Source organism: Chlorocebus sabaeus, chromosome 10 (genome assembly GCF_047675955.1).
Source record: "Chlorocebus sabaeus isolate Y175 chromosome 10, mChlSab1.0.hap1, whole genome shotgun sequence".
NCBI lineage: Eukaryota > Metazoa > Chordata > Mammalia > Primates > Cercopithecidae > Chlorocebus > Chlorocebus sabaeus.
Window position 1 is genome coordinate 13,823,846 of NC_132913.1, and position 24,780 is coordinate 13,848,625.

The 24,780-nt window shown below is 41.6% G+C and overlaps 1 long non-coding RNA gene across 1 annotated transcript in view; it reads left to right on the top strand.

Moving 5' to 3' along the window:
- The first annotated feature begins 5,350 nt into the window (after nt 1–5,350).
- LOC103216945 (uncharacterized) overlaps nt 5,351–24,780 on the top strand; it is a 535,367-nt gene continuing 515,937 nt past the window's right edge. Inside the window, exon 1 of the long non-coding RNA XR_005237034.2 lies at nt 5,351–5,571. This is a non-coding gene — a long non-coding RNA (uncharacterized lncRNA). The remainder of the gene's footprint in view (nt 5,572–24,780) is intronic.

The window sequence follows — 24,780 nt, forward strand, 5'->3', positions numbered from 1 at the left end:
CAGGTTTTTAAATTTTCTCATTGGGAAAGTGGCTGCATGCCTTACATTCAGGCTAGCCTTGAATTTGGACATGTACAGAAAATCGAATTTCAGCGTCCTAAGTTCTGTGTTGGTTATGGCATAATTTTTTTGGTTATGATATAAAATTACTTCAATCTTATGAGCCTGAAAACAACTTCCAAAGGCAATCAAGTCTTTCCCGCTTTCATTTGCTTTAAAAAGATTACATACTGTAAAATTCAGCACATTGTATGAATTTTGACAAGTGGATAGTCATGTAACCACCACTACAATCGAGATGCAAAATACTACTACCCATCCCGCAAACTCCCTCATGCTGTCCCTTTGTAATCAACCTCTTTCCTCTGGGTTCCCATTTTTTATATTTATTCTTACACATTTTACAAGTAGAATGTTTATTTTCAAAATAAACTTTTCTGCGGAGACCCAGCATCTAAATAAGACCATGCAGAACTTCTTTGGACAAAGCAAGGCATTGAGGTTCAAACCTACCTGCCCTGCTCCCCTCTGGCCCCAACTAGGGCCTCCGGTATTTTTCTGGGAGACTGATGCTCTGCAGAATAATCATCATCACTAATTAAATTCCTCCATCGATCCAAAGTTTGGTGAGCCCATAATTACAGTGTGACAGGCGAGTAGCTGGGGAGGTAGGAAGGAACTAGATAGACAGATGGGGTCCCTGCCTTTAACAAGCTTAGAGTCTAGTACAGAGACATTCACCCAACATGCTTGTAAATAAAATGTAAAATGGAAAATTTGCTCAGTGTCAAAAAGGAAAATTACATGGTGCTTTGAGGGGAAGTGTCAGTTAAGCTTAGGCAAGAATGGCGACCTCTGTGATAGAATTGCCCCTGGTCATCATTCATGTTCTAGGTAGAGGGAAGCTTCAGGAGGGCCCCCAGGTGGAAAGTGCTTAGAGAGTCATGAGAAAAGCTATGTGGTGGACAAGCGAGGAGTTCCTGGAGAATTAGGCAGGAGTCAGGCTGAACAGGGCTTTGTTGTGTCATAAAAAACAAATTAAAAATAAAAAATGGACTTTATCTTGAGGTTTAGAGTCACTGAAAGATTTTAAGTAGGGGAGTGACATGATTGGATCTCTCTCTCTGTTTTTCTCTCTCACTGGCTGCTCCATGCAGAATGGATTAGAGTGCGGCTGGGCAAATGGGGAGGTGGTGGGAATAGCGTAAAAGCCATTGCAGCAGCACAGTCAGGTGATGACAGTGGCTGGGCTAAGGAGGTGAAGCTGAAAATGAAGGCAAATCTGTGTGGGAGGTAAGATGAATGATGGCTTGAACTGGGCTGATGAGAGTGTTTGGGAGCTTGACCAAATTTCTGGCTCAAGTGGTTGCATTTACTAAGGTGCAGCCCTCTTGACAAGGATCAGGTGTATAAGGAGAACCGAGAGTCCACCTCTGGACAAGTTAGATTGTGGTGCATGGGAGACCTCCAGAAGGAAACGCTGATGAGGCAGATGGAGATCAAGGCCTGGCCTTTCGGATTTGGCCTCCCAATGATCAGCTACTTATTCTTTAGAAACACCCATCTTGCCCTCATGCCTGGATTAGGTATTGGAGTAAAAATATAGCTGTGATGTGACTATTGTCCTGGAACCACTGGAAAAGGAAATAGGATACATTTGGATTAGTGTTGTAAAAGAAACATGAGAGATCAGGGGACACAATTTTTTTTTTTTTTTTTTTTGCCTAAGGGAGTCAGGAAAGTTACATTTCTATCTTTGCTAGATGGAGGGTTTCCTAGATGGAAAGTGGGAAGTGTACCATTCTAAGGAGAGAAAGCAGTATATGCAAAGTTTGCAAGGAATGAAAATGGTCCATGCAGGAAATTTCAAGCAGTTTAGTGGAGGAAGGTGGTGGAGTCTGTGTATAATGGGAGGCGGTTGGAAATTAGGATTTCTGGGGTTTTGGTGTTGAACTTACACAACCTGCAAGGGAGAAGCCAGGAAGGGCTGCAAGGAGGGGAGAGACACCAGACATCACATCTGTGGCCGTAGACTGCAGCATGGACTGGAGTAGGAGAGACTGGGGTCAGGGAGGATGCCTGGAAGGATGTTGCAGTTGCCCGGATGAATGAGTGTGTGTGTGGGGGTGGGGAGTCGTCTCAAGGCTGTGGCAATAATTGGAAGGAAAAAGATGATTTAGGGATTTAGGAGGCAGAATCTACTGGTCTTGGTGAAAGAAGAGATGAAAGGAACATAATATTATGTTGTTTCTGTTTTGAACAAACAAGTGGAAGTGATGCTGTTAACAACAACTGCAGGCTCCAGATGAGAAGTTGTTTTGTGGTGAAGTAATAAATCCTGTGCTGTGCATGTTTGTGAGTTTTTGACGGGCCCCCATGGACCTTCAGTTGGTAATCAGGATGCTGTGAGCCTGTCCACTGACTGTGACTTGCTGGCACATTGTCACTGACCTAGCCATATTGAATTGCTTTCCAGTGATTTGCTTATGTTTCTCTTCAGATTGTGAATATTCTTGAAGAAAGAAATTGTATCATATTTTCCCTTTCTCTCCAGTGGATGTGTCGTACTTCAGTGTGCGTTAGATATTTTTTACTTCAAACTACAATAAGACACAAATTTTACATCATGCACAGACATCCATCTAAAACATACCTAAAACAAAAGCTTTATAAAATGCTTGCCCACAGCATCTGCAGTGCACTTTTATCTCTCCTTTCCTCTCCTCTTCTCATTTCTCTCTTCATTTTCGATTTGAATTTTATTTTAAAAAGTTACCCCTTCCTATATTGTCTTTGGGACTAGTGAGAGGACTCTGGAGTGAGTCAGCCACTGACATACATCACAGGGTGTAGGAACAATCTTGGAATCCAAGTGAGACAGACTTAGGTTTTGAATTCTACTCTGTCACTGACTAGCCATATGGTCTTGGGCACATCATTTAGCTTCTCTGAGCTTCAACTTTCTCGTCTATAAAATGGAGATAAATCCCTGACTCATAGTAAAGATCAAATCAGAAAGCAAATGCACCTAAATGAACCTACTTGCATCAGTTTGTTTTGCTGCTCTAACAAATCACCATAAAATTAGTGGTTTAAAACAACACAAATTTATTATCTTACATTTCTGGAGGTCAGAAGTCCAAAATGGGCCTTAGTTGGCTAAAATCCAGTTGTCAGCAGGGCTGCATTCCTTCCGGAGGTTCCATGAGAGAATCTATTTCCTTGCCTTTTATGGTCATCAGCTGCCACCTGTCTGTATTCGTTGACTGATGACCTCTTTCTCCAACTTGAAAGCCAGGAGTGTAAAATCTTCAAATCTCTCTCAGGCTCTGGCCTTCTACCTCCTTCTTCCACATTTAAAGGGCCCTGTGTACACTGGTCTCATCCAGATAATCCAGGACAATCTTTTTGTTTAAGGTCAGCGAATTATCAACCTTATTTTCACTTGCAACATTAATTACCCCTTGCCATTTAATATAACATATTCACAGCCTCTGGGATTAGGATGTGAACACCTTTGGCAGGTTGTTATTCTGTTCACCAGCATAGCACAATGAGTAGACCCTCACATATGTTCAATAAAGACTTGATGACATTGGAGTTCCCTTTTAACTCTAGGACTCCATGAAATTAAAAAAAACAAAAAACAAAAAACAAAAAAACCAGTGCAACACACACACACAATTTAACCTATAAGTGCGTTTTCAATCTTAATAACAAGATTCCCATTTTACCTTTGGGAAACTGCTATTGTCACTGGTAACTTGAGTTCTTTCCTTACTTTCTATTAGTTGCAAAGAAAGAACACCCAATTGGGAACAAAGTAAGTAGGTTTTATTCCTGACCAGGAATGAAGAAGGTGAGCTCTAACTACACCCTCTACCAAACAACAGAAGGCATAAGGTCTTTAAGGACTGGGTATGGGGTGGGAGAGGAATGTTAGTATGTGCAGGGCGGCACTCCAGACATATAGACTCAATTCATGAACATATATCCTCATACAACCCAGGTAAAATGGCAGAGATTTTCTCTTTGGGAGGAAATGTTGGGATTATAGTGATATGTTAACAATCTAAAGCCATCTGGGGAGCCTTCTGTTCCACTGTGTGCCAGTTTGGAGGTCTTATCTCCCTCTGGAATTTGGTCAGAGGTCACAAAACTCTGGTGCTGTGTCCGGAGGTGGGTTATTGGTCTCGCTGACTTCAAAAATGAAGCCATGGACCCTCGCAGTGAGTGTTACAGTTCTTAAAGATGGTGTGTCCAGAGTTTGTTCCTTCAGATGTTCAGATGTGTCCGGAATTTCTTTCTTCCGGTGGGTTAGTGGTCTCACCGACTTCAGGAGTGAAGCTGCACACCTTTGCGGTGAATGTTACAGGTCTTAAAGGCGGTGAATCTAGAGATTTTACTTCCGGTGGGTTCGTGGTCTCGCTGGCCTCAGGAGTGAAGCTGCAGACCTTCATGGTAAGCAGTACAATTCATAAAGGTGGTGCATCTGGAGTTGCTCATCCCTCCAGGTGGGCTTGTGGTCTTGCTGGCTTCAAGAGTGAAGTTGCAGACTTGCAGTGACTATTACACCTCATAAAGGCGGTGCCAGAATGAGCAGCAGCAAGATTCTTCGCAAACAACAAAAGAACAAAACTTCCACAGGATGGAAGGCGACCCAAGCAGGTTTGCTGCTGGATTGGGTGACCTACTTTTATTCCCTTATCTGGCCCCACCCACATCCTGCGGATTGTTCCATTTTACAGAGAGCAGATTGGTCCGTTTTACAGAGAGTTGATTGGTCCGTTTTGACAGAGTGCTGATTGGTGCATTTACAAACCTTTAGCTAGACACAGAGTGCTGACTGGTGGGTTTACAATCCTTTAGCTGGACACAAAGTGCGGATTGGTGAATTTACAATCCTGTAGCTAGACAGAAAAGTCTCCGAGTCCCCACTGGTCCCAGAAGCCCAGCTGGCTTCACTTCTCACTGGCACTCCCTGAGGACTTTGTGGCACCTAGGCCAGGCACTCTGGCAACCCAGAGGGAGCTTGTCCCAGACAACCAAGAGAAAAGAGGGGAAGCGAGAAAGAGACAGAGACCTGCCATCGTAGCCAATGACCCTGGAAGAGGGAACGGTGGTCCAGGCAGGGGACCCGGCCTCCGATCAAGCCCAGCAGGTGCAGGCCTGTGGCGCCCAGTGCGGGGACCCGCCGAGCCGCGCAGCCCGGGAACCCGCGTCAGTCCGCCAGCGCCCCGCGCAGCCCCTGGCTCCCGCCCGCACCTCTCCCTCCACACCTCCCCGCCAGCAGAGGGAGCCGGCTCAGGCCTCGGCCAGCCGCAGAGAGGGGCCCCCACGGCGCAGCCGCGGGCTGAAGGGCGCCGTGAGCGGGGCCAGAGCGGACGCCGAGGCGGAGGAGGCGCCGAGAGCCAGCGAGGGCTGCTAACACGTTGTCACCTCTCAGTGCCGTCCCTGGCCGCCTGGTAGCAGCTGTAATGAATAAAGGACTAAAGAAAAACCGTAAGAAAAAGAACCTTCCCGGTTATTTCATCGTAGCTGCGCTGGAAACAATATTTGAAACTGAGTACAGTAAGTCCTCACTAATGTCATAGATAGGTTCATGGAAACTGTGATTTTAAGAGAAGCTACATACAGCAGGTCCTGGAGTAAAGTCCTTTAGCTCCAAGTCATTTCCTTCAAGGTTCTTTTACAAGGTTGATGAAATTTTTTTTTTTTTTTTTTTTTAAATACATTGCTTCACTTAAACAGAAGTTTAAGATAGTCTTGAACTCAGGCATTACCATCGAAACATCTTTCTAAACGCTTTGCTTCAACTGAGAATTTGCGTACCTTTTCAATGTCAGTGCTTAAGTCAACAGTAAGTGTGTTAACCAGGCCAGGCCTCAGGCCAGTCTTACTGAGTTCTCCTAGAGGCTTTACTCTCAAACTGATCATTTATCAATACTTCCACTTCCCTAAGAGACAAAGGCAAGGAGTGAGCAGAGAGAGAGAGAGAGAGAGGTGGGGGCAGAGAGGAGAATCAACAAGAGGAAACACACGTTCAAACGTGTGCTGTATGCAGTATGTGGTCAATACATATTTTGTGAATGAATGGTAAAAAAATAAAATCAATATTAAAAAAAGAGCAAGTCATATTTTTGAAAATGACAAAAACCAGATGCTTTGTCTGGGGATTGTGTCTTGAAAAAAGGAAGTGGAGTTATAATAAGACCAAGTCTCAGTAAATGCTAGCATTATGATTATTTTACATATTTTTTTATTATACTTTTAAGTTCTAGGGTACATGTGCACAACGTCCAGGTTTGTTACATATGTATACATGTGCCATGTTGGTGTGCTGCACCCATTAAGTCGTCATTTACATTAGGTATATCTCCTAATGCTATCCCTCCCCCCTACCCCCTCCCCACAATAGGACCCGGTGTGTGATGCTCCCCTTCCTGTGTCCAAGTGATCTCAGTGTTCAATTCCCACCTACGAGTGAGAACATGCGGTATTTGGTTTTCTGTTCTTGCGATAGTTTGCTGAGAATGATGGTTTCCAGCTGCATCCATGTCCCTACAAAGGACACGAACTCATCCTTTTTTATGGCTGCATAGTATTCCATGGTGTGTATGTGCCATATTTTCTTAATCCAGTCTGTTACTGATGGACATTTGGGTTGATTCCAAGTCTTTGCTATTGTGAATAGTGCCGCAATAAACATATGTGTGCATATGTCTTTATAGCAGCATGACTTATAATCCTTTGGGTTTTAAAGTATTTCTCCTAGACTCGACATGGGAGCATGTACAAGGCTGTTGTTGTTTTATACTGGAAAATCTGCCTCCCCTGCCGATGAGATTAAAGAGCGAAATCCCTGTATACTTAGCCAGCCTGAAGCCTGCAAACAAGGCGGCACCTAATTCCCTAGCTCCTTGACTGCCAAAGATTTGAATGGAGGATCAACAATAGCACAAAAGGTTTCTGGGAGGTGTTGAAGCAGCTTATGCAGCCGCAGCTGGGGGGAAAACAGGTAGAGGATGGGGAATTGGGAACCACAAGTTGAGTTCATCACAGCTCCTCCTTCTCTGAGGAGGTGAGATCAAGCAAGACCAAGCCCTTAACAGCCAGCAGAAAGGAGGTGAAGGACATCACATTCATTTCTATGTAGGGCCCTCATGGCATCAAGCTTGAGGAGTTTTGCAACCATATGAATGATGGATTGACTTTTTCAGACTCCATTTGTGCTTCGCCACTCATGAAGAATTGAAGTTTTCAATTTTTCAGATATTTTGCCTCTAGATGAATGATTGAATCATGTAGTTGTCAGCTGATGTCTGATATCATATTGATTCAAGTTAGGACTGTCTAGAATATGAGGTTGTTTGTTCTTCTGAAGCCATGAGGAGGGGCCTTGCTGAGCACATTTCTGTAACCCAGTGCCTACTCCAGAGCAAACCCTCGGTAAATTTTTGTTGAATTTAAGAGATAATAGATTTAAATTGCTTCTGAACAGACTTTTGTACCCATTTTCTTGACTGCCGGCCAACAAATTCCATGGGAATGAACTCTACCGTTTTTGTGAGATAAGATTTCATAGTGGTAAAAAGCAAAACTCTGGAATTAGACCTATGAACAAATCTCCATTTGCATAGTTACTTACAGGCTATGTGACCTTGAGACAATTACTGAAATTATCCGAGCCTCTGTTTACCCATCTGTAAAATGGGAATAATAACATTGCCAACTTATAGAATTCTTGTGAGCATTAGTTAAGCATCAGGGGAGACACTGATTCAGGTGCATCGTTTCCACTGCTTGGATGTAATGGATTGTTGTGTATCATTTTCATTTCCCTCTGGTGGTAGCACTTGCCAGCATGTGTTCTTCTTCAGGGTTCTTGGACTTTTTACCTGCAGGAACCAAGAGAAGATGATCCAGAGAGAGAAGCCTCCTGAGGTGTAGGGTTGGAGAGAGTCCAGCCCTACGGGAGCATTGTCTGCTGCCTGAAGGGGTTTCTATAAGTGTATCTTTCTTCACCCCAGGGTGAACTTTATTAGAGCAATACCTCTCAGGTCCTTTGGCTATCCTTATCAATTCCACCACCTCTGGAGAGAGGACTGTGATGGGGAGGCCTTGGGGTGAAGTTTTCAGGAGGAGGCTCTATGGGAGGCCTCAGAGGGTTGTCAGTAGAGCAGCCTTTGAGCCTGCCTGAAAGTGCATGCGGCCGGCATGCAGTAGCTCTGCTCACCTCTTTCTCCAGCTCTCCCTCATCCCCTCAGCCTTCCAGCAGCCCCTGCTCAGATCTTACCCTCAGGAAGTCTCTCCTTCATAATGCTCTGTCCCCGCCACTGTGAGCTCACACATCTTTCTTAGCATTATGTGGTAATGGCTGGTTTATGACAGCACAGATAATAACGTATTTACCTTGCTATCTTAGGCTACTAGTAGAATCCTGGCACATCATGGGAGCTCCTTGACTTTTTCTACACTTCTAGAGTTAGGATGCTTTGGGCTGCAGGTAACAGAACCCTTGATGAACACTAACTTTATTTCTGAAGATGTTCATCAACTTACAAAGCGGTTTAGAGGTAGGCAGTACCAGGGTCTTTTGGTGGTTCAACAATTTCGGCTGGGACCCAGACACTTTATATAATGAGTATCCAATCCTTGGCTTCCCTGGGCCCCACTGAAGGAAGAATTGTCTTGGGCCACACATAAAATACATGAACACTAACAATAGCTGATGAGGTAAAAAAAAAAAAATCACCAAACCTCATAATGTTTTAAGAAAGTTTGCAAATTGGTGTTGGGCCACATTCGAAGCTGTCTTGGTCCATGAATTAGACACGCTTGCTTTATATTCTTCTTCTCTGAAACCTTGTGCTGATGCTTCAGCCTCAGGTTAGTACCTCATGGGTATAAGATGGCTGGTCCAACTCCAGGGCCCTGTGTTCTCAAAGAACTGCCACAGGAAGGGAGGTACCAAATCTCTCAAGCTCTCTCCTTAGAGAGATTGTATCTTTTTATTCTACACATGAAGGCCCCCTACGGACTTCCCCTTATGAATCATTGGCCAGAACTGTGTCCACCCCAAGACCAATCTATGGCTAAGATAAGTGGATTTCCTATTGAGTTAGAATGATCATGACTCATACCTTGAAAGGTAGGCTTGGGTTCTTGCTTCCTTCCCTGTGATCAAGGAGCCTCAGCCTACTGGCAGGGAGATGGAGAGGAATTGCCTGTGGGGCCAACAGTGAACATCTCCTACATGCTCCCTTTCCAAATTCTTTGCCCTGCCTGCCTCCTTCCTGGGGACCTAATCCATGACCCATGCCTGTAACCTTTGTTTTCTTCTAGAGATCAAAATCCCCACTAGACTAGTTGTTCTGAAGGGTTAAGAAATAACCACTGTCACATGTTCGTTTTTGCTATGTTTGTCCGTTCTGTCTCTCTCAGTACAGTATAAAATCTTTAAAGATAAAGACACCAGCCTGGGCAAATGGTGAAACTCTGTCTCTACCAAACAAATACAAAAATTAGCCAAGTATAGTGACATACACCCTGTTGTCTCAGCTAGTGGGGAGACCGAGTTAGGAGGATCGCTTAAGCCCGGGAGGCAGAGGTTGCCGTGAGCCGAGATAGTACCGCTGCACTCCAGCCTGGGTGACAGAGTGAGATTCTGTCTCAAAAAAAAAAAAAAAGATAAATACTATATTATATTCATTTTTGTCTCTAGTACCTAGCACAGATCTTGGCAGTTCAACAAGGTTGCTGAATCAAGTGACTGAAGTCTGAAATTTAGTGAGAAAGCCTTGTAGACTGGGGTAGGGATGAGGTTCCAGTTCAGTAAGTAACTTAGTGTGTAGCATAGAAGAATAATTTTCCTAAATGCAAGGCTAGCGTCACACTCATGTCTATCTGTCTTGCAATGAGAATGCTGGGCCACTGCACAGAGTACTCATTACATATTTATGACATTGAATTGGATGTCCTCAGGAGAGGAGGATAGACAAGTGGCCCCCAGCTTGCCACTGAGGTCCACCTGCCTGGGGACTCACCCAGCTTTGGAGAGATCATCAGATTGCTTGACATGACATTCACACTACTGTACATGGTTCTTTTTTTGTTTTTTTTTGTCTTTTCTTTTACACTACTAAATTCTTAAGCACTCCAGTATCTCTGGAGCCATAGGAAATGGTTATTTCCTAGGATGGGGAAATCCTTTGAAAAAGGCTTATTTTTGCCTCATAGGCTACAAGTGGTTCAGGACTGACCTTCTCTTTGAGCTTGTTTTCTCGTTCTCTAAATTGTTACCTGCTGTTGAGGATGCCTCATCTCTTGCACATTCAAAAATACACAATTTACTTTTAATCCAATTCAAGGATTAAAATCCAATCCAAAATGCAATTTTAATTAATTCAATTTCCTATAGCTTATGTACTTTCAAACAAGTAATTGATACCAACTTTCCAGAGAATGAGGAAGCCTGGAGTCATACTATGACACATTTACTTGTTATACAGTGTCAATATCCTAAAAATTGCATGAACCGTTGATGTTTATAGGTAGAATATCTCAAGATTTACACATTCTAGTTGTACAGGAAGTAGGAGTCTAATTAACAGACCTCACAGAGGTCAAGATGGAGGTGAGGACAGCAGGCAAGGAGGAAGGAATCATGGGTCAGTGCACTTTTTCATCCATTACCCCTGCCATCCCCTTTAGGTTTTTTCATTGGCCACAGATGGGTAAGACTGAGGGTGTAACTAGGGCTCGAGTCTATGGAAGACATGGCTCTTCTGAGCACACGTGACATTGAAATAATTGATTTGATGGAAGTGCAAGAAATGCACTATTACGTTGAGCCTACTAATGCCTCTACATCTCTACAGTCCAGAGAAGAGCATTAATTCTGATAATGATCCCTTGACTTGATTATTATAGCTTTCTGAATTATGTCAGGTGCTGAAAGAACATATTTATGTGGTAAGTGTATTTTGTTTGAGATGGATGAAAAGTGAATGATGTGTAAGAGAATACTATTTTGAAACATATGTCTAGCTTTTATATTTATTTATTTTTCAATTAATTAATTATATTTTTGAGATAGAGTCTTGCTTTGTTGCCCAGGCTAGAGTGCAGTGGCACCATCTCGACTCACTGCAACCTCTGCCTTCTGGGTTCAAGAGATTCTCTCGCCTCAGCCTCCCGAATAGCTGGGATTACAGAAGCATGCCACCACACCAGGCTAATTTTTAAAATACTTTTAGTAGAGACAGGGTTTCACCATGTTGCCAGGCTGGTCTCAAACTCCTGACCTCAGGTAATCCACCTGCCTTGGCCTCCCAAAGTGCTGGGATTACAGGTGTGACCCCCCGCGCCTGGCCATGTCTAGCTTTTAAACATGACTCCCTCCCTAATGAGCTGACCTTGGCCAATGTTTGTAGTGTCTGAGAGATTCAGGTTCTATTCTATAGTGAACTGGGGCATTACTACTTTTAATTCTGGATTCTCGTGAGAGTCAGATTGGATCATGTATGTAAACAGTGTCTAGTACCTAGTAGGTACTCACCAAATGTTAGTTCTGCTCATTGTATCTTGCAATATTTTAGAGTGTTAACACAGATATAATGGGATGTTTTATGTGGCACCCTTTTTGTCTCTTTTTTGGCTGAGGCCCAATAAATTAGATGCCAGCAACCCCCATATAACAAAGTGAGATGTTCTGATGTTGAAGAACTTGCTAAGAAGATTAAATATCTGTTTCAGTCCATAATCCTCTTTTCCATATTGGGAAGTATAGTTGAGATGCCAGTGCTCACCAATATCTCCTGTGCTTTCTTATGTTTCCTGGTCTCCTTGCAGAACTAGGGTCACATGGTCTGGCTAGTGGTCTGTGTATGGATGGGACACCTGTCACTTCAAAGTGCAAAAGAATGGATGTGGCTTTCCCAAGTCTTGATTGCATTAACACCGAAAGAAATCTATTCCCTAGCCTTGGTGGTTGTGGCTGAGCCGTAAAACTGAAGTTGTCTGGATCACAGGGTCACCTGATAGAGCAGCAGCCCTCATAAGGCATCCAGATTCTCAGCGGGCTTTGCCTAAAAGTGGAACAAAATTTTGCTAAGCTGCCAACATTTTGGGGGTTAATTTGTGATTGCAACTTAATGTGACTGTATAAAGGAGAAACTGCAAAGTTGGGAGAGGATTTCTTAGAGGAAGTGGTCAAAATGCTGTACACGTTCTTCCCCTTGACCCTATGGGGAAGGGGAGGTGGGTGCTTCTCTTTCACCTCTGCCCAGTGAGAGGGCTTGAGCTGTTCATGTGGAGACGATGAGGAATAGAGACTATAGCATACAGAGCAGGAGATACTGTGGCCACCTGGAGAGCAAGCTGATTTGTGAATAGGTTACCCTTCTAGAGTCTGCAGGACAAGGATGCATGAAACAAGGTTGGAGCTGAGTGGAGGAGAGCTGACCTAGAGGTGGCTTGGGGGAACTTGGCCGAAGGCCATGTGTAGAGGATTTGGAACCCAACAGAGCTGGTTATGTCCAGTGGACAGGGGCTGAGGAAGGAACCCAAAGCTGCCTGTTGCAGGAGGCAGTGCCTACCATTGGCCTCTGAAATGTGAAAGAAAGGGCCCCTGAGAGAGTTGGTTTCAAGTCTCTACTACAGCTGGAGGAAATCCTTTCCTGCCCTTGAATTCTGGAGGTGGCAGATGCATCTTAAATTATTTATATACATTTATGGTGCACAAGTGCAATTTTATTAAATGAATATATTGCATAGTCGCGAAGTCTGGGCTTTTAGTGTGTCCATCACTGGAATAACATACCTTGTACCCTTTAAGTAATTTCTCATCCTTTCACGTTGAAGGGAGGGGCAGATGAGCTAGGTGGGGAAGGGAGAAGGTGGCCTTGTCCCCTCTCCTGCATGAGGGAGCTATCCAGTTAAATGCAGTTGAGAGCTGTGACTCTTGCTGGGAACTGAACAGTTTTATTAAGAAAAAAGATTGGGAGTCTAAAGTAGAGAATTTTCATGTAATAAAATTGTACTTGTACTTCCTAAATTTATACAAATAGATAAAAAGTAGAGGGTTTTTAAAAGATACGCAGTGACAAAAAATATAAAATCTTTTTTTTTTTTTTTAAAACATAGGAAAGAATTAGTCTCTTAAAGCAGGTTTGAGTTGAATGGGTATAGAGAGGAGGAAAGTTTTTTTTCCTGAACTCCCTCTTGCAAATGTATGGTTTCATTCACAAGCATCACGTGATCATAATGTAATGATTGCATTAACACCAAAACACCCAAAACAGGAAACAGAACAGTAACCTGAAATGTATGATAGCGATACGTCTTTTCTTGAACTACGTCACAGAATATGAAACTGAGTGTAACATATTTATTCTCTTAATTCATACAGAATAAGATACTGAGTCAGGCTTATGCAACGTCCATACGCATAAAACCATCCTAAAAATCAATTAATCATAATGCGAAATTGCTTGATAGAGCTCAGAGAATTTGACAATAATTTTCCTAAATGTCTTTTATTGTCTGCAGCAGTAGCAACAGCAAAACCAGAGATTTTACTTTGCAAACATCTTCCATGAAGAAACAAGTAATTACATTTTTATCAACTGCACTTCCTGCCTTTTAAAAATGGTTGTGTTTTATCCGCCTCTAAAATGTTTTGCCTTGTCTACTGTTCTGGGCAAGAGCAGCAAATAGTGCAGTGATAAGCTCAATAATTACGGTCACTGTAGGCTCTGGAAGGGTTTTATGGCTGGAGTCAATGGGCGGCATTATTATCTGAGGCCATCACACTGGGTTAAGTGTCTTTTGTGACAAATTTTCAGAGAATTTCAGTGTGTCTTTCTTCTCATCAGTGTAGCCTAGTGGGAGGTGGTGTTGGACAATGGGTAAACAGGGGCTTTGTAGATGATAGCCCCAACGCAAGCCTCTACTTTGCTTGATAACCATGCACTCTTGGGCAAGTCATGACCTACTTAAGCCTTGGGTTTCTTCTGCATAACATTATTATTATTAACTACTGTAGGTTACTATGAGGATTAAATGTAATAATATGGATACAGCACTATCACGGTACCAGGTAAAGGACACCAAAAGACTAATAAAATAAACAGAATTATTTTAGAATAATGATATAATGGTACTAACCTGAATGACAGGATAGAATGAATATTATTAAAAGAATGAAATAAAAGCAATGAAATGAAAATTGGATAACTGTGTAAAAAGACGATGATAAAACAATGTAAAATTGATAGAATTATTATTACGACAAAATGAGCACATGTCACGACCCAAGACATACATTCTTCCTCATTAAAATTGTTTTGTAACTGGGATAGACCTGATATGTTCTGTGACAACTCAGGAAATAGTTAAAAATTATGTAAGCCATTTAGGACTATTTCTTTTAAAATAACATATGCAAAGCATTTAGCATACTGGAAGACTCACCAAATTTGTGTTTGTGTCATTTCTTTGTAGTATTCTTAGCTCAAGTCAGGAAATACCATTCTCCCAAGGCTTTGCACATGGTCTCCTCCCAATTGCATTGTTCGTGCTTGAACTGTATTTGAATTACCTTAAAAAGGTATGAGCACGTGTCTCTGAACATAAACTAATTGCTCTGTATGGACTCCTGTTTCTAGAAATATACATAAACTTACAAATCTCTCTCTCTTGCATACAAAGATGAGAGGGGATTGTTCCTTGCAGAGGAGTTTAGTGTTTCCTTTAACCTAATGACAAGACTGCATAGTACTAGAAATAGCCAGCCTGTAACTTACTCCCTGCTGAACACATGGATCCTAGGTTTATATCTGCGGCCATCACTTGCAGAATTGGACACTGTCTGTAGCTTTGAATCAGTGCCATTCAGCCCCAGGCTGAGGGCTCAAGTGTCCCCAGGGGCGCTGGTTCATATGGGGAGGATCTGGGGCCAGACAAAGCAAGAGGGGTGCTTGTTTGCTTGTTTCTCTTTTTGTTGTTGTTGTTGTTACTGATTTTTTCTCATTGGTTATTCTGCTAAAGCTGTCTGTGCTTTGCATGAGGAGAGCTGAGGTGGCAGAAAGATGGAAAAGCACAAACACCTATCAACACAGTGTGTGGGGCTCCATCGTGCTCAGGTTTTGCCCGTCCAGGTGTTCTCTGGTTTACAGATTATTAGACACTTCTCTTTGCTCTGTCCTTTCCTAGCTGGGATGCCATCTGGCTTTTCCCTTTGGGTGTTATTTCTCAGACAGTGACAGTGATAAATAATAAACATAAACCATCCATTTTCCTCTGGCCAGCAGCTTTCTAAGGGCCATAAAGACATATGTGTGCACTTAACGTGGAGTCACTTCTCTCCTTGCTCTTTTATTTACTGTAGCTTTTATTGTCCTTGCTCTGTGTTTATATCCTTCATTAGTAGCCTCTCACAGATCATAAGAGTAATCTATTCTTCTCTTGGTTGTTTCCTCCCATTATAATGGTAACATGCCAATTTTAGAAATTTGACATTTCAGAAAATTGGAAAGTAAGAAAAATAAAACACTGCTGAAATCCCACCACTGGGAAATACTAGCTATTTACATTTTGCTGTATTTCTCTCAACACACACACACATACACACATGCACGCACACACACAGTTGAAATCCTATCACCTATTTATTTTTATGTCTTTTTTTTTAAAACAACATTTATGAGCATTTTCTTGTATCAGAAAACATGTTTTTAAAATAACTTTAATGACTAATAATATTCCATTGTATGGATATTTCCCATTTGTTTAACCTTTCGCTTATTTTTGTGTCTAATTTTTTACTGTCATAGACAATGCCGCCGTGAGCATCTTTTCCCATACCTCTTTGTTGATCCTGGAGAGATTGAGAGGCACGGTGTTAAACTGCTCTCCGGCGGAGCTGCACCCATTTGCAGTTTCTTCCATGGTGTGCCAGAGTTCATCTCACTCCCTCTATCCCCAGGAAGTATCATCTTTTATTCCCTATCTTAGAAACTTAAGAAATGGCATTTTCCTGTATTATAATATATATTTCCTTGACAATATAACCTGTACGGCCTGCTTTATGTACTCAGGGTACAAATGTGATCAATTTGCTCTAATTTTCCCAAAGGGTTATTTAAACATTATTGCCAATATTTGCAGGAGGTTTAATATGTCCATCTTGAAACCTCCCAGCAGCACCCGCATCTCACCTTCATCTGACAATCCACAGAGTGGAATTGGTTCAACTTCCAAACGTTGGAGAAGGAGATAACTGGAGTCTCAGCAGCATCTTCTGCCAGAGGTTGCCAAGGGGTGTCTCTGTTGTAGACTGTTCTTGTACAGTTCGGGTCCTTATCTGTAGACCTTACACTTGCTCGCCCATTGGTGCCAAGTTCACAGTGGTGCTAGTTTTGTATGGGTGTTGGGGAGGGGTGTGCTTATAGCATCACCCATGCTACCCTAGATACAGCCTGTGAGCTTCAGGGTCTCCTGTTGTACCTGGGTCATTAGACACCTTCTACCTCTTGGTGAGATCCCTTTGGTGCCCTGGATATCCTTCCTCTTGACAAAAGGTCAGGAGCATCTGGTCCAGCCAAAGTGCCAGTTTTGAATCTGGGACCAGGGACAAGACGATGAGCACCAGAAAGTCCCTGGGCTGCAAATGAAAACTGATCCAGCCTTCCAGATCTGCCCACCAGAAAGAGGTCATGTTTGCTAAAGCACTGGGGGGAGAGTATAGGTTCTCTGGGGTCTGACTGCCTCACTTTGTTTTCTTTTCTTTTTTTTTAATTTTATTTTAAGTTCAAGGGTACGTGTGCAGGTTTTGTTATATAGGGAAACTCATGTTGGGGTGGTTTGTCATACAGATTCTTTCATCACCCAGATATTAAGCCTAGTGTCTAATAGTTATTTTTTCTCATCCTTTTCCTTCTCCCAGCCTCCACCCTGTAATAAGCCCCAGTGTGTGTTGTTCCCTTATATGCGTCCATGTGTTCTCATCACTTAGCTCCCACTTATAAGTGAGAACATGTGGTACTTGGTTTTCTGTTCCTATGTTAGTTTGCTAAGGATAATGGCCTCCAGCTTCATTCATGTTCCTGCAAAGGACATTATCTCATTTTTTTATCTGCATAGTATTCTATGGTGTATATGTACGACATTTTCTTAATCCAGTCTATCATTGATGGGCATTTAGGTTGATTCCATGTCTTTGCTATTGTGAACAGTGCTGCCGTAAACATACATGTGTATGTGTCTTTATGATAGAACCATTTATATTCCTTTGGGTGTATCCCCAGTAATGGGATTGCTGGGTTGAATGGTAGTTCTGTTTCTAGGTCCCTAAGGAATCACCATACTGTTTTCCACAATGGTTGAACTAATCTACAATCCCATCAAAAGTGTTATAAAGCATTCTTTTTTCTCTCCAACTCTCCAGCATCTGTTATTTTTAGACTTTTTAATACTAGTCATTCTGACTGGTGTGAGAAGGTACCTCATTGTAGTTTTGATTTACATTTCTCTAATGATCAGTAATGTTGAGCTTTTTCTTGTATGCTTGTTGGCTGCATGTATATCTTCTTTTGAAAAGTTTCTGTTCATGTACTTTGCCCACTTTTTAAAGAAGTTTTTTTTTTTTTCCTTGTAAATTTGTTTAAGTTTCTTATAGATGCTGGGTATTAGACCTTTGTCAGACACAGTTTGCAAAAATTTTCTTTCATTCTGTAGGTTGTCTGTTTACTCTGTCGATAGTTTCTTTTGCTTTGCAAAAGCTCTTTAGTTTATTTAGATCTCATTTTTCAGTTTTTGCTTTTGTTGCAATTGCTTTGGGTGTCTTTGTCCTGAAATCTTTTTCCATTCCCATGTCCACAATGGTATTGCCTCTGTTGTCTTCCAGTGTTTATTTAGAGTTTTGGGTTTTACATTTACTGACTGCCTGACTTTGAATCTTGGCATTACCTTTTCCATGATGGGTCATACTGTGCAATTTGCTTAATCTCGGTAAGCCTCAATTTCCTCATCTATAAAAAAAGGATTATGTGAGTACCTTTCTTATAGGATTCTGGTGAGGATGAAATGAGATAAAATGTGAAGTATATTGTATAGTTCTTGGCAGAAAGATACTCAACAAGAGTTAGCTACAAAACTATTATGCTACACAAACCCAGAAGTCCTATTATGCTAAAATACTTTACTCCATTGTGTGAAGAAACTGCTGGAAATTTATTTCTTGCTTAAAATTCTGTCTTGACTTTATTGATTAGTAAGGTTAAACTTTTTCCCCCAACTTTTTTTGCTATGCTTATTCATTCTTTGGTGAATTGCCATTCAAGACCTCTCCCGTTTTCTGCTTTCTTTTTTTAATAACACTCTTTATTTTTAGATAATTGTATATTGACATGCAGTAATAAGAAATAATATAATAATAAGAAATAATACAAAGAGAGTCCATGTAACATTTTCCTCAGTTTCATACATATATATACACACACAAATATATACATACACACTCATCACATATGAGTGAATATATATACACATATAAGTGAATATATATTCACTTACTTATTCTGTTTCTCCCTTGTTCAGATTGGAAAATTTCAATTGTTTTATCTTCAAGGTCCAACCCTCAACATTTCCCCTGCCCTCAACATTGTGCTGTTGGGTCCAACCACTGAGTTTTATTTAGGGTATTGTATACTTTTCAGTTCTAAAATTTCCATTTGGTTCTTCTTTGTGTCTTCTGTTTATTTGCTGAATCTTTCTATTTTTGTCCTTTGTTTCAAATGTCTTCTTAATTCACCTTAAGTATTATACAATGACTGATATAATTCTAACATTTATCTGTGTTGATGCCTATTTTTTTTTTTTTTCTATTCAAGTTGAGATTTTTCTGGTTCTTTGTATATCTTGTGATGATTTTTTGTTGAAACCTGGACATACTTGGTATTACGTGTTGAGACCTGGAATCTTATCTAGATCTTCTATTTTTGCTGTCATTTTGTAGCATTGCTCCATTAGAGGAAGGGGCTGCCCTACTCATTACTACCAGGTATGAGTGGGAATCCTGGTTCCTCACTTGCTCTCTGTTGGCACCCAAGGGGTCATCACTGCTGGCTGGGGTAGGAGTTCTGGCTTCCCGCTAGGTCTTTGCTGATACTACCTTGCCTAGGAGAGGTAGGGGTGCCTTGTTACTGCTCCTGCAATGGCCTTTGCTGATGCCATGGGGGAAGGGTGCTCTCATCCTCCCTGGATGGTGGTAAGGGTCTTTATTCTCCACTAGGCCTCTGATACCAATCCACCTTGTGACTGCTGGCAGGTGACCTGTTACTGGGGGGGTTCAAGCTTCCCACATGGTCTCCACTCACACCGTGAGAACGGGGGACCTTGTTACTGCCCAACCAGGATGAAAGTCTGGGCTCCTTACTTTGCCTTCTCTGACATCATTCCAGTCTGGGGTAGTAGGGGCACCTTATTAGTCAGAAGAAGGTGGAAGTCAAAGCTACCCATGAGGTCTTTGCTGGTATGGATGGGGGTTGAGTGGAATAGCAATTATTATCAATAAGTGATCTGTCTTGCTAGGTTTCCCCTTTCTTGGGGTCCTTTTGGAGTGATATTTTGTATATTTTGTTTTTGGCCTGCCCTCATCAGTATTTCTAGGTTGCTGGCTTCTTCAGCTCCAAGTCTGGGATACTCAAGGCAAACAAAACAAACAAAACAAAACAAAACAAACAAACCCAGGCCACTCAGCAACACGTTGTGCCTTGGGTCCGAGGTTCCTAGCCAGTCTGCCTTCCTTCTTCTCTCCACCTTTCAGAGGCTTCTCATTTGTTTTATATTTAATGTCTAGAGTTTTTAATTGCACTTGGTGGCAGGAATTGAGAAGCTTACATCTATTCCATCTTTCCAGGAGTGCAAGTATCTCACTACTTCCTTAAAAAAATAAGATCTTTTTCTTATATGCCTTTTCTAAGTAAATATTAAGGATATCAACCTCCTGACTGTCAGAACTATAAAATACAGATTTTTTTCATTTGTGGTTATTTGTATGCTTTTCTAAGACCTAAGCTTCATTCTGTGGGGGCATTTATAAAATCATTTTTGTGATAATAGTAAGGTACAAAGCATTGGCGTTTAGATCTTTGGGCAGGCTGAGGTATCTAGGGTCTGTCCTGTTGCCGTGGATATGTAAGTGATAATTAGTTCAGAAGAGTTCAGTTTCACTGGCAGATTTAAGATTTGCATGTTCATGTCCTTGAGTAGGAAGTGGGACTTTCAGGGGACTGACCAAGAAACTGCTGTCAACACAAGGTTTGCTTTGGGTTCTCTCTGGGCTGGGAAAGTTCCTGTTAGTGATCCGGGATCCATGCTGGCTCTGCTGATGGATATCAGTGAGATCTTCATGCCTTGGATACAGCTGCAGTGAATAACCTGCCCCCTTGGCTAAGCACTAGAAACCTGCTCTCTATGACTGAATGTTGCAAAGTTGAGACTCTCCTGGGACTTAGTGACCCTGGGTTTATACTTTATATGGCATTTGCAGGTAGCTTCTGGGCTTTCTGGTCCCCATAATGAAGGCTGGTCCTTGGGAAAATTGTGACCCTGGGGATATGATGTTGGATGATTCCATCTCTGTTCTTTCCCTTTATTTACTCATTTATTAAATCATCGATCCCATTGTTCATCAACTTATTAAATTACTACATTATTTTTGGGAGTCATGGAGGAAACATGAATGAAAAACATCGTTTTTTCTTACGGGATGATAGTGGCAGGGAAGACAACGATCATTACGTTCAGTGACACAGTGGAGAGGAACACGCGATCATCCCAGAGTGCACAGTAGACAGGGATAGACAGTCAAGGAGGCCTTCACTATGGAGGGGACACCTCAGCTGAGTCTTGCTGGGAAAAAGGAATTAGCCAAGTACAGAAGGAGCAGGAGAGTGGGACTGACCACTGAGGCAGAGGGAACAGAGAAATGTGAGGTATCCTGAGAGGTGAGAGAAGAGAGACCCCAGGAGATAGAATGGCTTAGATTGAGGGATTATAAATAGCCACCTGCCCTTGCCAGTAGTGAAAGTAACAGAGACATGCAAGCAAAACCTTCAACAGATTTCTTTTATTTCAAATGGAACGCATCATAAAAAATTAGACTATCCACTATGGTTAGTCGTATCGTCAGGCTTCCCAGCTTAGATTTAAGCCTGAAGACAGGGGACAACCTTGTTTTCTGCAGGACAGTGGCACAATGTCCCAGAAATGTCATTCTGTCATGTGGAAGAAGAACGGACTGGATATTTTGTCATGGGTGTGGTCACTGGCCACTTCAGTCTTGGAAGAATTCAGTGTGTTCATTGTACTATGATATCAATGACTTTGCATGAACCCAAAGCAGTATTTTGTGTCTCTGTTGTAAATGATGATTAGGAGAATGTAAGACAGTCCCAGTTTTGGGGTAAACCCACAAGCCATACTACCTATGTGGACATATTGTGGAGGTTTAGAATCTGCCCGCCTTTCTTTCCCATAAGCCACAGATAACTGAGCTTGGCTATCAGCAGATAAATTCTTTTCCACCCATCTGTTTATGTAAATAACAGAAGGGCCTCTGGTGGGTTGTGAAGATTGTCCTGAATGAGAATATAGCTACTAATCAATGCTTTGGAAAAATGATAAAAGTTGCCGGTAAAAGGGGGAAATAAAGACTACTTCCCATTCATTATTTTCCTTTGGATCAAAAACCATTAAAACATAAATCAAACCTTGAAACACTCAGTCAAACAGACATGGGAAACATAGGACAAAGGGTGTTTGAGGTAGACGATGGGTGGGGGGGTGGATATGATATTTGCTATCCCCAAGAAACAATATTGCTTTCATCAAAGGGAAGAAAAAATAAGTTCTCTGGCTTTCTGTGTCCTGAGGCTGAGTTTAATTAAGGCAAGAAAGGGCAGAGAACTGATAAATAAAACAAAACCTAGATCTGTAGGAAACTGCCCTAGAGAAGTTAGAGGAGTGCAGCGCTGGTAATTATCATTACATGAGGGATGAGATATGTCAAGGAGAGAGGATGTCATGTGGACAATATAATGAAGTGCCATATGGGAGGGGATAGTAAAATCCAAACACCTTTTATAATACCAGAACTAAGATGCGGGGAGCATGCTCAAACACTGGTTCTTTGCAGTTTGACAAAACAGATCTTAGATGCCTTTGTCTTTATCAACTTAGGAGATGGAACCAGTGGTACCAGCAGGGTGACGTCCTTGGCCCAGTGCCGCTTATGAAAGAGAAACACTGAGAGATAAATTGTATGCATAGTAAGGGTCATATTTCAAATGATCTCAGGGCAAAGGAGATATGGACAGAAGCCTAAGAGGTAACAAGAATACCTGGAGCAAATGGAAAGCCACATTGTCAAATGTGGGATGGCAAACCCATGTTTGTCCCTTTTTGTCTGGGTGACTTTGGGCAGGTCATGACTTCTCTAGTCAACATACAGGGCTAAACTACATCTACTTTATTTTAGGTGTTGTTACAAAGATTAGATAAATTAATATCTAAGGCACTTAAACAGCATCTGGTGTATAGAAAACACAATATATAAAAAATTTAAAAACTTTTGTGATGAGAGTTTTCTGCCTAAGCCATTATGGGGACCCAATTTGAGATAGTACAAAAACAAAAACAAAAGGCATTGGGTAGCTCTGAGCCAACCTATAGAAGAGTCTAGAGTTAAGGCAGTGAGAAATAAACACCAGCACCCAATGGGCCATGGGAAGCAACAGGATCATAAGAGGGAGGGTACGCCATGAGTCTGGGAGGACTGGAGAAGGCCTGGAATCCAAGCTTGGTTGGATCAAGCTGAGGGCATGTACAAGCTCTTAATAGGCAGGGATTTATGTCACTTTTGCTCATTCTTATAAGCCCATGCCTAGAACCATGCCTGGTATGTAGTAGATACTCTCTAAATATTTGTTGAGTAAATGGCTGAAGTGTTAAGTGGGCTCTGGACATGGTGGCTTGGTATAAAGGAACAGGATTAGGATGGACAATCATTAGAGGTAAGCAACCTTAAAGGTCCAGAGAACTCCTAAACAGTCTGGGTGTTCTGCAGTGTCCATAAGCAGAAAATCCTGAAACTGGGATAACAGAAGAAACCCAAAGTAAGATTAAAGCAATATAAAAATGATATTTCTAAAGAAATGAAGAACAACTTGGATGCTCAGAATTACGGAGCTAGAATAAGGGCTGAGCAACATCAATTAATGTATTTTTCTCTCTCTCTTCCTCCCTCTTTATGGTGACTCTCTGTCTTTAATCTACTGGTCTTCTCTGTCATAATGAAGTAGTTGCCTTCACATTTTTTTGTTTTTTTTTTTACATTATAGGTTTAGGGAATAATGTGCAGGTTTGTTATATGGGTATATTGCATAGTGGTGGGGTTTGGGTCTTTATTGAACCCATCACCCCAAATAGTGAACACAGTAGCCATTAGGTCATTTTCAACCCTTGCTATCCTTTCTCCTTCCTGCCCCTGCCCTTGGAGTCCCCAGTGTCTACTGTTTCCATCTTTATATCCATGTGTACCCACTGCTTAGCTCTCACTTGTGAGAACATGCAGTATTTGATTTTTTGTTTCTGTGTTATTTCACTTAGGATTATGGCCTTCTGCTGCATAAGTGTTGCTGCAAAGAATTGATTTCATTCATTTTTCTGACTGCATAGTATAACATTGCCTCCTAATTTTAATATCCCTGTGGACAGAGTAGATACACAATCAAATAAGTTTAGGGTATAGCTAAGAGATTCCAGTTAGCCTTAAAGAAGGATTTCTTATTAAAAAAGAATTCTCAGTCCTAAAATTTGTTAGTTACTAAGGCAAGTGGAGAAAACCCTCTTTTCTAAAAAGGTTTAGAACAGAGTAGTGTAAATTGACCAGCAATATAAATTCTCCATTCTCTAGAGTGCTCTATGATCCAACAGGAAGCAGGAGAATGAACAGGATAATCTCACAAGGGCCCTCTATACAGGGAGGACATGGAATTGAAGGTGACTTTGAGAGGTTCAGGCTTGCAAAGTGGAACTGGAAGTAGGAAAGTAAAAGGGGGAAGTCCAAAGGCTGGTCAAAGCAGTGGCAACATTCCCTACCCAGCAGACCAAAGAAGAGGATGTGAGTCCTTGGTCCATTCATGACTGGTTCCTTAGTTGTTAGCCTGTTCGGGATATTGTGACAGTGATGTATAGGATGGTGGTGGTGGTGGTCTGTGTGTAGGTGACTGTGCGTGTACATATGTGAGTTTGTGTGTGTGTATATATATATATGTATGAATACCTCAAAGATATTGTGAATTTGGTTCCAAATTACCACAATAAAGCGAATATTGCAATAAAGTGAGTCATACAATTTTTTTGTTTTTCCATTGTATATAAAAGTTATGTTTATATTATACTATAGTCTATTAGTATGAAGTAGCATTATGTCTAAAAAGTAATGTGCATACCTTAATTAAAAATGCTAACAATTATTTGGGCCTTCAGTAAGTTGTAATCTTTTTGCTGGTGGAGGATCTTGTCTTGTTGTGGATGGCTGCTGACTGTTCAGGCTGGTGATTGCTGAAGGTTGGGGTGGTTGTGGCAATTTCTTAAAATAAGACAACAGTAAAGTTTGCCACATCAATGAACTCTTCTGTTCACAAAGAATTTCTCTGTAGTATGCAATGCTGTTTAATAGCATTTTACCTACAATGAAGCTTCTTTGAAAAT